Source organism: Mirounga angustirostris, unplaced genomic scaffold (assembly GCF_029215605.1).
Source record: "Mirounga angustirostris isolate CCGP_5_RB_7025 unplaced genomic scaffold, mMirAng1.0.hap1 SCAF_174, whole genome shotgun sequence".
Classification (NCBI taxonomy): domain Eukaryota; kingdom Metazoa; phylum Chordata; class Mammalia; order Carnivora; family Phocidae; genus Mirounga; species Mirounga angustirostris.
The window spans coordinates 31,282-43,880 of record NW_026991882.1 but is presented as its reverse complement, the minus strand read 5'-3'; the positions used below and the strand labels follow the sequence as shown (position 1 = coordinate 43,880).

The 12,599-nt window shown below is 42.5% G+C and overlaps 1 long non-coding RNA gene across 1 annotated transcript; it reads left to right on the top strand.

The window, feature by feature from the left end:
- The first annotated feature begins 412 nt into the window (after positions 1-412).
- Positions 413-5,390, top strand: LOC135363405 (uncharacterized). The gene is made up of 3 exons (XR_010409088.1): positions 413-573; positions 1,814-1,989; positions 5,253-5,390. It is a non-coding gene; the product is annotated as an uncharacterized LOC135363405 (long non-coding RNA).
- The last annotated feature ends 7,209 nt before the right edge of the window (positions 5,391-12,599 follow it).

The window sequence follows — 12,599 nt, the reverse complement described above, 5'->3', positions numbered from 1 at the left end:
TTAAAACTTTAGCCTACTGATTAGCAGTATTTTAAAATGTGTACCCAAAGTACACGGAAAAGTATCACTCTTCCTAAGTTATTTCTTAGAGAATTCTGGTCTCTTTTTTTTATTTTATTATTTTTTTTAAGATTATATTTATTTTCTTGACAGAGGCAGACACAGCGAGAGAGGGAACACAAGCAGGGGGAGTGGGAGAGGGAGAATCAGGCTTCCCGCTGAGCAGGGAGCCCAATGTAGGGCTGATCGCATCACCCTGGGATCATGAGCTGAGCTGAAGGCAGACGCTTGACCGATTGAGCCACCCAGGCGCTCCTGGTCTCTATGTATTTTTATCAGTTCTGAATTTTTCTGGGAAATCTTTCACATTCTTTCTTAGATCCAAGGTCTATATACATAATGTGATTTATAACTATGCCCTATGGAAAAGAGCACCCCATTCTTGTCTTTTTGTGTTACAGATTTCTCTTGTACAATTTCTCATTGAAAATTGCCTTAAAATATTTGGAGAAGACATCACTTCCCTCTTGGGAGAGAACTCAATGAGTCGTGGTAACAGCGAGCAGGCTGCAGGTACCGGGAATAATTTTATTGGCTTTAGTGAGAAGCAGACAGCAAGGCTGCCAGGGGTCATGGGAGATGCTTAGACAGAGCTCTTCTGGAGCCCAGAGCATCGCCAGGGCAAGGATTTCCATGGGCTCCTTCGTCCGAAGGCTGGCTCACAGGTCAAGGGAGGTTCCACACTGTTGTGAGACCAAAGAAAGGATAAGATGAGGTCTCTGACTTCAAGAAGTTTCTAGTGTAGATCATAACAGAATTAGGACTCATCATGGTATGCCACAGTGTTTGGGAACTTTTTCTCACAAAATTTAAATGGGTGATATATATATATCTATGTAGTTATATATATTACATAATTATATACTGATACTATATAAATATATAAACATAATGTATATATTTATGTATATTACATGTGCGCTGGTTGAAGCCAGAGAAAGGGGCCTTTCTTCCCCTCCCTCCTCTTTTGGCTCAGGGGCTCTTGAGGCACCACAGGATTCCAGTGCCCTTTGAAATGGGTTGAAAAGAATTGGCATCTTTGAGAAAAAAGAACTTGACTTGATGTCAAACAACCTCTCCAGAGTGTAAATTCCTGTACCCCCATTTACCAGCTATATTATCTTTGGCCCGTTACAGCAGCTAAGCATCAGTTTATTCATCTCTAAAATGTGGATAAAAATAATGTCTAAATCTTAGAATTGTGGTGTAGAATAAATAAGATGATGGATGAAATTCAAAAAAAGCCATTAATAGCACTAGGAGAAGTGCCCCTGACACTAGAGGTAGTATGATTTGAGCCTAGCTAATCAGACCTAACTGGCAGCAGTCCACCTTAGAAGGTAGACTTTCGATTCAGAACCTGGAGACACGTATCATCAATCCCTCCATATTTTTGACATTTCTTGTTTTCATGACACATACCACATACTTTGAGGAAAGTTTTAGGAAAATACAAGTCATCAGGAATTAAGATGAGTCTGAGGCACCTGGGTGGCTCAGTCGTTAAACATCTGCCTTCAGCTCAGGTCATGATCCTGGGGTCCTGGTACCGAGCCCCGAGTCGGGCTCCCTGCTCCAAGGGAAGCCTGCTTCTCCCTCTCCCCCGCCCCCTACTTGTGTTCCCTCTCTTGCTGTCTCTCTCTCTCTGTCAAAAAATAAATAAAATCTGTAAAAAAAAAAAAAAAAAAGGAAAAAGAAGGTTCAACATATTAAACAACAACTACTACTACGAGTACTCTCACTTCTTCCTTAGACTCCAGCCTGAAGACTGTGAAAACCCGTTCTTTCAGAGATAGGGCGTTTTGTCGGGGTTCCAGCACTTCCCAGCACAACCAGTGCACAGCCCCACCTTCCGCAAAGCCAGGACAGCTCTTTGGAGTTCCCCTCATGGATGTGTGTGATAAAGACAACTTCTCCTTCCCAATTCTGGTAGGTCATCTCATTTTGGTCTTCAATAGCCCTCCTGAGAAGGGGAAACTCTGAGAGGCCAAGCGTCCTCATCCAAATCTATCCCCAAATGAAGATGTCATTAGACAGCCCCTGGCTTTGGTTGAGAAGCTCTGTTACTGTTATTTCAAAGAATAGAATCTGATTTCGGTCCTGGAGAGTCATGAGGCAAATACAACAGGAAAAGTCATTCTTCTCCATTCCACTTGGGTCTTGTTTCCACAAAGACATGCGGAGGCTTGTTCAGATCAGTCAAAATGGACTCTGTGTATGTGAGTCTCTGAGAGTCCACCTCATCTTCACACTCTCCCTTCATTGCCTTCCTGAATTCACATGAGTCTCAAGTCTCCTTCAGCGGAGTCTACTCAGTCTAACAATTGTAAACATCTGACACAAGCATAGACTCATCCTCTGGCAAATAGGAATCTGTTAATCCTAACAGAATATGTCAAATGAAAGCCACAGAGTTTGGTCTGTGTTATCTCAAACTGCTGTAGTGAATTGTCAGTGTGGACATTCACTGAGTATTCGGTGTCTCTGCAAGTACTGTACGGGATGTAGGGAACGTTCCGCTAGCTATGAAGAAATGTATCATCTTAGCTAGCATGTTACCTGCTAGCTACTACCCCAGTTCCTTGCATCACAGAAATTTAGGGGCTAGCTAGGATTATCATCCTCCGCACTGCCTAAACGAATCAGAAAAGCCTCAGTACAGGATGTGTGTGACCCAGCTCACACAATAGATAAGTAGCATAATAGACTTCAGATCCATTTTATTCCCTGAGTCCAGCCCTTATTAAATTTCTACACAGCAGGGAGAGGACATGAAGATACAGCAAAAGACAATGAAAGACTCATGAGAAGGGAGGGTAATCAGAGAAGGGGAAGAGAGTTTCTGAGCCTGACTTTAAAAGAGGGAAGGAAATAGAACAAGTAGGAATGGAGTATACAGTCACTTAAAGAGAAATAAACAAATTGGAAATGAGTATTTCCTAAATAGACTTCCATACTTGCGGAAAAGCATGTATGTAAGGGAAAAATGTGAAAAGAATGGGAAAGTAGGAAACAGACGGTGATTCCGCAAAGGCCTTGAGACAGAGAAGTTTGATTTAAAAGTGTAAACTTAGTGGAAAATCTGATTAAAAGAAGTGTTGAAAATGTTTCAGTGTATGACTGTAAAATGGATATATGGGTAGAAAGTATATAGAGAGACACTGAAAAAACAGCAATCTAAATTGACTTTAGTCCTTCCCGCTCTAAAACATTGTACCATTACATTCCCCTTTTCTTTCAAAACGGAGGCAGGCATGGTATATGAGATGCCATATACTTTTCTTTTCTTCCTACACGGTATGCTTTCCTTTATTAATCAAAAACGGCCACTCGCAGAAGGCATATTCAGAAACTCAGCCAATATAAAATCCCGCAGAGTCCTAACGGAGAAACTAAATTCTGGGATCAAAGTGAACCCGTACAGGGAATCTATTCATGTGTTCGCATCCGTCTTAAAGGTAGGGAAGGTTCTAGCATTATCCACATGTGAGTAACTGAAGCGATGATGGGTGTCCTTCATCATGACTGCTCAAGAACCATAACGGGCATAGTAGATTAAGAACCTGACAAGCTAAAAAACGCTTGACAAAATCAAAATTTAAGGAAGCTACTTTAGGAGTTAAAAGCCCCATGTGTTAGAAATACTTTCTGTTTTCACCACACACGGCCCTCCGCACCTTCACTCCTGAAGACTCCATGCAAAATACTAATACTGAAATGACTACAGTCATGATACTAAATTTCAAAATACGCACTGACACAAACACACTGTTTACCGAAGCAGACATCCTCACCACCCTCCTAATGAAGGCAAACTTTCCAAAAGAAATAGAACAGGGAGGGGCGCCTGGGTGGCTCAGATGGTTAAGCGTCTGCCTTCGGCTCAGGTCATGATCCCAGTGTCCTGGGATCGAGCCCCGCATCGGGCTTCCTGCTCAGCGGGGAGCCTGCTTCTCCCTCTCCCTCTGCCTCTCTCCCTCCTCATGCTCTCTCCCTCTCTATCTCTGTGTCTCAAATGAATAAGAAAAAAAAAAAAAAAGAAGAAATAGAACAGGGAAAGAATTTAATCCATGCAGCTTGGCACTTATGAACAGCTCTGAACAACCCTATGTTAATGTAGTACTGACTACAGTCTTAGAATCTCAGTCACATTTGGTCTTCCCTTGTCCCCCATTAATGTTCGAAGATGTGATCCATAGCAAAGTCCAGAAATGACTTAGGTAACCACTCCTACACTGGGGCCATAGTGATATCCAGTAGTAATATACATATAGGCATCAGGAGACAGGAGAAGAATGATGATACACTAGGTAGCAAGATGAGTGTTGCCCTCTGTAAGGTGCACACATGGAATCGATTTTCTAGCAAGAGTTGGTAGGTTCTTTCCTGATTCTGTGTTATAAGCACTGACAAGGAGGAGCGTGAGCACTTCTGGGTATAGTGCTTAGACATTTCTAAAGTTTTCTCTTCCTGAAGTTGACGGATCTTGGTGGAGAATCAGACTCTGCAACCTTGGCCTTGATAATATCATGGCAAACTAACTGGACAATTGTCCTAAACTAGAAATGAATCTATCCTCAGGACCACAGTGAGTCTGCCTTTAGACTCTCGACTTTTAGACAGTTAAGAAAAGGAAGAATGAAGCAATTGTGAGAGTAGCTTTCTTCCAGGGAGCACACATACCCCGAATGAGAAGACCTATTTCTTGCCTAATGTGTGTGCAAGAGCCCACCTGTTTGTGTTTTGATTGTTTCAGGCCTTTTCTTGCTAGAATTAAGAGCTGGCGCTGTGTCTAAAACAAGCAACATGAGTATGTGTATTTCTGTCCAGGAAGCTAATAGGATTTAGGATGGTCTATAGCCAGACCCTGTCAGTTTGTGGTACTTTGCAAAAAAAGCACACACACAAAATAAGTTCCAGATGATAGAAGGGAGCTTTATCTTCATTTCCACCACAGACTAAGCTCTGCTTTATGCCTCTAAGTTTTAGTGGGAGAAAATCCAAGCACCTGCTCCTGCGTGTGCAAGTCAATGGAGAGTCAGAGCCGAGCACCGTGTGGGTCACAGTTTGGGTATCTGTGAAGGAAGTGGGGGCTGAACTGAATTTTTTAACTACATATTTTCTCTGGAATATTTCCATTACATATTTTCTATAACATATATACATAGTTTTTTTTTTTTTATCTCCCTAAGGATTTTCTTAGAAATATACACGGAAGTATATTTTTATCTGATCACTATGACAAATGGCTCGGTGTTATTGATCAAGGCAACGAAGAGGAGAAGATAACTGCAGCCCAGAGGTAATGATGCAAGAATTACTCTGGTCACATCTCCAAAATACAGCCAACATACTATTAGGAAAACATTGGCTTACATTTTGCAGCTTTGCTCACTATAATCATGACCAATGCCAAAGAGTTTCCATTCTTCACACCCATGGGGGCCAGGTTCATAATGGAGACACACTTTAGGGCCATTATCGTTCTTTTCCTTATCTTATTAATGTGGAATCCTTGGCCGTTTTACATCTTTTGGATACATGAAACTGTTAGGGGAAATCCCCTGGTCCAAGACAGATGCAAGAACATCAATTGCCAGGGCTATGACCTTAAAGGTCTGTCAAACATTTAACTAATCAGAGAAGATTTTATCTGGCGCAGGAACTGAAGTCAGGGCAACAATTTTGTATACATTCATGCCTGGAACTCTGCTAGAGCGGGTTGTGTGCTAGATATACAAGGATGTATCCTGTTCCCTGTCTTTTTTTCAACCTCCTAAGTGGAATCACTTGCCTAATTTAAATGTGTATTTTTCTGACCTTAGGCTTTTACCCCAGCTGCCAAGAGGAAATGTTGTTCTCCTGCGATACCTTTTTGGAGTGCTATACAACATTGAGCAACATTCCTCATCCAATCAGATGACAGCTTATAATTTATCCGTTTGTATAGCCCCAAGCGTTCTTTACCCACCTGATTCCGGCACCTTGGAATTGGAAGACAACTTGATAAAAAAGGTAATGAGAGCTCTCATTTTTGCCCCCATGGGGTAGAATCCCTACTTTGAACCGGACATGTGCAGTAGTAACTCTGACGGATGGAACTTTGTGAAGTGCACATTTTCATTAGGCCCCTGTGGAGTGGCAGAGTTCTTTAGGCTACTCTGGCGGTGTCTGGGAAGGGGTGTCGTTAAACGGGAAACTCGGAGCAGTCGAGTCACTTCTTCCCCCTCCAGGAGACTAAACACTAGACTGACTAAACGAGAGAGAGAAGAGTCATGTGATACGATAGGAAAGAACCTGGGCTTTGGAGCTTCACCAGTCAAGGTTCAACTCTCAGCCTAATCCCTGAGGGACTCGTAACCTTGGGCAAAGCCAAGGTTTCCTCACTACACAATGGCGACAACAGCCAGCTCCTCTGGTCATCACTGGCACATCCTGGGTGGCTTGGGCAATATGAGCCCCCATGGCTCCAACCACATTGGCCTTCCTCTGCGAATTGTGGCTCATCTAGAAAAGTACTCAACTACTATTTCACCTCTGCTACATCTTATGGAAACTAGCAAAAGATTCCAGACCATCCTAGCAAGATGACAGGTCTTCCCCAAGCTCACACAGAGAGAGCCAGCATGAGGCAAACCAATGTGTGAGAAGGTACTGAATTTAGACAGACAGATACGTTTTCTCTCCAGCTCTGTGGGTTTTCCCTCACAACCCCACCAAAATCTCTGCTTCTCAACTTTAAGATTCTTCTTCATTTAAGAAATGGTTTTCTTAAGTTTTCGTTCATACTTTATAAAGTTTCATAAGATGTTATACATCAGTTACAGCTCAATAAAACTGGAAACAAAATTTAAAAACAAAAAACAGGTAAACTTTAATAAGGTAGGCTACTTTGAAAATTATCCTAGTTTTATTTATTTTTTGATATTTATTTTTTTGAGAGAGGGAAAGAGAGCGTGAGCGGGGCAGGGGCAGAAGAAGAGGGAGAGGGAGAAGCCCAAGCCCATTCCCCCCTGAGCACGGAGCCCAAAGTTGGCTCCATGTGGGGCTGTACCTCACCACCATGAGATCGTGATCTGCACCGAAATCAAGAGTCAGACGCCCAACAGAGGGGCCCCGAAATTTATCCTAGGCTTAAAGACGTAACCACTGATCCCAAAATGTTAGCTCTTAAACTAGGCCACGCATTATAACTTTAGCCCACCGATGGGCAGTATTTTAAAATGTGTACCCAAAGTACACGGGAAAGTATCACTCTTTCTAAGTTATTTCTGAGAGAACTCTGGTTTCTATTTGTTTCTGTTTTTTTGTGTTTTTTTTTTAACTTTTATTTATTTACTTGACTGAAAGAGACACAGCGAGAGAGGGAACACAAGCAGGGGGAGTGGGAGAGGGAGAAGCAGGCTTCCCGCTGAGCAGGGAGCGCGATGTAGGGCTGATCCCAGCACCCTGGGATTATGACCTGAGCCGAACGCAGACGCTTAACCGACTGAGCCACCCAGGCGCCCCTGGTTCCTACATATTTTTATCAACTCTGAATTTTTCTGAGAAGTCCTTCCCATTTTTTCTTAGATCCAAGGTCTGTATACAAAATGTGATTTATAACTATGCCCTATGGAAAAGAGCACCTCATTCTTGTCTTTTTGTGTTACAGATTTGTCTTGTACAATTTCTCATTGAAAATTGCCTCAGGATATTTGGAGAAGACATCACTTCCCTCTTGGGCGAGAACTCAATGAGTCGTGGTAACAGCGAGAAGGCTGCAGGTACCGGGAGTAATTTAATTGGCTTTAGTGAGAAGCAGACAGCAAGGTTGCCAGGGGTCATGGGAGATGCTTAGACAGAGCTGTTCTGGAGCCCAGAGCATCGCCAGGGCAAGGATTTCCATGGGCTCCTTCTTCCGAAGGCTGGCTCACAGGTCAAGGGAGGTCCCACACTGTTGTGAGACCAAAGAAAGGATAAGATGAGGTGTCTGACTTCAAGAAGTTTCTAGTGTAGATCATAAGGGCATTAGGACTCATCATGGTATGCTACAGTGTTTGGGAATTTTTTCTAACAAAATTCTAAGTGGGTGCTATATATCTACATATATATACAACATCATACATATATATGTAGTTATATAGATATATAATATATAATTAGATACTTATACTATATAAATATAACCATAGTATATATATTTATGTATATTAGATGTGCTCTGGTTGAAGCCAGAGCAAGGGGCCTTTCTTCCCCTCCCTCCTCTTTTGGCTCAGGGGCTCTTGAGGCACCACAGGATTCCAGTGCCCTTTGAAACAGGTTGAAAAGAACTGGCATCATTGAGAAAAAAGGACTTGACTTGATGTCAAAAAACCTCTCCAGAGTGTAAAGTCCTGTGCCCCCATTTACCAGCTATATTACCTTTGATCAGTTTTTCTAGCTCAGCATCAGTTTATTCATCTATAAATGTGGATAAAAATAATGTCTAAATCTTAGAATTGTGGTAAACACTAAATAAGATGATGGATGGAATCCCCAAAAAGCCATTAATAGGACTAGGAGAAGTGCCCCTGAGACTAGAGCTAGTACGATTTGAGCCTAGCTAATCACAGCTACCTGGCAGCAGTCCACCTTAGAAGGTAGACTTTTGATTCAGAACCTGGAGACACGTATCATCAATCCCTCCATATTTCTGACATTTCTTGGTTTTATGATGCTTACCACATTGCTTTGAGGAAATCTTTAGGAAAATACAAGTCATCAGGAATTAAGATGTGTCTGGGACGCCTGGGTGGCTCAGTCATTAAGCGTCTGCCTTCAGCTCAGGTCATGATGCCGGGGTCCTGGGATCGAGCCCCGCATCGGACTCCCTGCTCCGAGGGAAGCCTGCTTCTCCCTCTCCCCCTCCCCCTGCTAGTGTTCCCTCTCTCGCTGTCTCTCTCCCTCTTTCAAAATATAAATAAAATCTGTAAAAAAAAAAAAGGAAAATGAAGGTTCCGCGTATTAAACAACAACTACTACTACTAGTACTCTCTCTTCTTCCTTAGACTCCGGCCGGAAGACTGTGACAAGCCGTTCTCTCAGTGACAGGGCCTTTTGTCAGGGTTCGAGCACTTGTCAGCACAACCAGTGCACAGCCCCACCTTCCGCAGAGCCAGGACAGCTCTTTGGAGTTCCCCTCATGGATGTGTGTGATAAAGACAACTTGCCCTTCCCAATTCTGGTAGGTCATCTCCTTTTGGTCCTCTACAGCCCTCCTGAGGAGGGGAAACTCTGAGAGGCCACGTGTCCTCATCCAAATCTATCCCCAAATGGAGAAGTCATTAGACGGCCCCTGGCTTTGGCTGAGAAGCTCTGTTACTGTTATTTCAAGGAACAGAATCTGACTTAGGTCCAGCAGAGTCATGAGGCAAATACAACAGGAAAAGACATTCTTGTCCATTCCACTTGGGTTTTGTTTCCGCAAAGACCCACCGAGGCCTGTTCAGATCAGTCAAAATGACTGTGTGTATGTGAGTCTCTGAGAGTCCACCTCATCTTCACACTCTCCCTTCATTGCCTTCCTGCACTCACATGAGTCTCAAGTCTCCTTCAACGGAGTCTACTCAGTCTAACAACTGCAAACATCTGACACGAGCATAGACTCATCCTCTGGCAAATAGGAATCTGTTAATCCTAACAGAATATGTCAAATGAAAGCCACAGAGTTTGGCCTGTGTTGTCTCAAACTGCTGTAGTGAATTGTCAGTGTGGACCTTCACTGAGTATTCGGTGTCTCTGCAAGCACTGTACGGGATGTAGGGAACGTTCTCCTAGCTATGAAGAAATGTATCATATTAGCTACTTTGTTACCTGCTAGCTACTACCCCAGGTCCTTGCATCACAGCAAATTTAGGGGCTAGCTAGGATTATCATCCTCCACACTTCCTAACCGAATCAGAGAAGCCTCAGTACAGGATGTAAGTGACCCAGCTCACACAATAGATAAGTAGCATAATAGACTTCAGATCCGTTGGATTCCCTGAGTCCAGCCCTTATAAAGATTCTACACAGCAGAGAGAGGACATGAAGATAGAGCAAAAGACATTTTAAGACTCATGAGAAGGGAGGGTAATCAGAGAAGGAGAAGAGAGTTTCTGAGCCTGACTTTAAAAGAGGGAAGGAAATAGAACAAGTAGGAAAGGAGTATACAGTCACTTAAAGAGAAATAAACAAATGGGAAATGAGTATTCCCTAAATAGACTTCCATACTTGGGGAAGAGCATCTACGTAGGGGAATAATGAGAAAAGAATGGTAAAGTAGGAAACAGACGGTGATTCCGCAAAGGCCTTGAAGCAGAGAAGTTTGATTTAAGAGTGGAAACTCAATGGAAAGGAAAATCTGATTAAAAGAAGTGTTTAAAATGTTTCAGTGTATGACTGTAAAATGGATATTTCGGTAGAAAGTATATAGAGAGACACTGAAAAAAAAAAAAAAACAACATTCTAAATTGACTTTGGTCCTTCCCGCTCTAAAACAGTGTACCATTACATTCCCCTCCTCTTTCAAAACGGAGGCAAGCTTATGCTCTGCGTTTGTGGATATGAGATGCCATATAGTTTTCTTTTCTTCCTACAGGCTATGCTTTCCTTTATTAATCAAAAAGGGCCCCTCACAGAAGGCATATTCAGAAACTCAGCCAATATAAAATCCTGCCATGTCCTAAAGGAGAAACTAAATTCTGGGGTCAAAGTGAACCCGTATAGCGAATCTATTCATGTGGTCGCATCCGTCTTAAAGGTAGGGAAGGTTCTAGCATTATCCACACACGAGTAACTGAAGCTATGATTGGTGTCCTTCATCATGACTGCTCAAGAACCATAACGGGCATAATAGATTAAGAACCTGACAAGCTGAAAAACGCTTGACAAAATCAAAATGTAAGGAAGCTACTTTAGGAGTTAAAAGCCCCATGTGTTAGAAATACTTTCCGTTTTCACTACACACCGCCCTCCCCACCTTCACTCCTGAAGACTCCATGCAAAATACTAATACTGAAATGACTACTAGTCATGATAATAAATTTCAAAATACGCACCGATACATACACACAGTTTACCCATGAAAACATCCTCACCACCCTCCTAATGAAGGCAAACTTTCCAAAAGAAATAGAACAGGGAAAGGATTTAATCCATCCACCTTGGCACTTATGAACAGCTCTGAGCAACCCTATGTTAACGTGGTAAATGACTACAGTCATAGAATCTCAGTCACATTTGGTCTTCCCTTGTCCCCCGTTAATGTTCGAAGATGGGATCAATAGCAAGGTCCAGAAATGACTTAGGTAACCACTCCTACACTGGGGCCGTAGTGATATCCAGTAGTAATATACATACAGGCATCAGGAGACAGGAGAACAATGATGATACACTAGGTAGCAAGATGAGTGTTGCCCTCTGTAAGGTGCACACATGGAATCGATTTTCTAGCAAGAGTTAGGAGGTTCTTTCCTGATTCCGTGTTATAAGCACCGACTACGAAGAGGGTGAGCACTTGTGGGGAGAGTGCTTAGACATTTTTAAAGTTTTCTCTTCCTGAAGTTGACGGATCTTGGTGGAGAATCAGACTCTGCAACCTTGGCCTTATTAATATCATGGCAAACTAACTGGACAATTGTCCTAAACTAGAAATGAATCTATCCTCAGGACCACAGTGAGTCTGCCATTAGACTCTCGACTTTTAGACAGTTAAGAAAAGGAAGAATGAAGCAATTGTGAGAGTAGCTTTCTTCCAGGGAGCACGCATACCCCGAGTGAGAAGACCTACTTCTTTCCTAATATGTGTGGAAGAGCCCACCTGTTTGTGTTTTGATTGTTTCAGGCCTTTTCTTGCTAGAGTTAAGAGCTAGCACCTTGTCTAAAACAAGCAACATGGGTATGTGTATTTCTGTCCAGGAAGCTAATAGGATTTAGGATGGTCTATAGCCAGACCCTGTCAGTTTGTGGTACTTTGCAAAAAAAAAGCACACGCACAAAATAAGTTCCAGATGATAGAAGGGAGCTTTATCTTCATTTCCACTACAGGCTAAGCTCTGCTTTTTGCCTCTAAGTTTTAGCGGGAGAAAATCCAAGCACCTGCTCCTGCGTGTGCAAGTCAATGGAGAGTCAGAGCCGAGCTCCGTGTGGGTCCCAGTTTGGGTATCTGTGAAGGAAGTGGGGGCTGAACTAAATTTTTTAACTACATATTTTCTCTGGAATATTTCCAATACATAGTTTCTATAGTATATACAGATATATATATATTTTTTTTATCTCCCTAAGGACTTTCTAAGAAATATCCAAGGAAGTATATTTTTATCTGACCTCTATGACAAATGGCTCGGTGTTATTGATCAAGGCAACAAAGAGGAAAAGATAACTGCAGCCAAGAGGTAATGGTGCCATAATTACTCTACTCTGGTCACATCTCCAAAATACAGCCAACATACTATTAGGAAAACATTGGCTTACGTTTTGCAGCTTTGCCCACTATAATCATGACCAACGCCAAAGAGTTTCAATTCTTCACACCCATG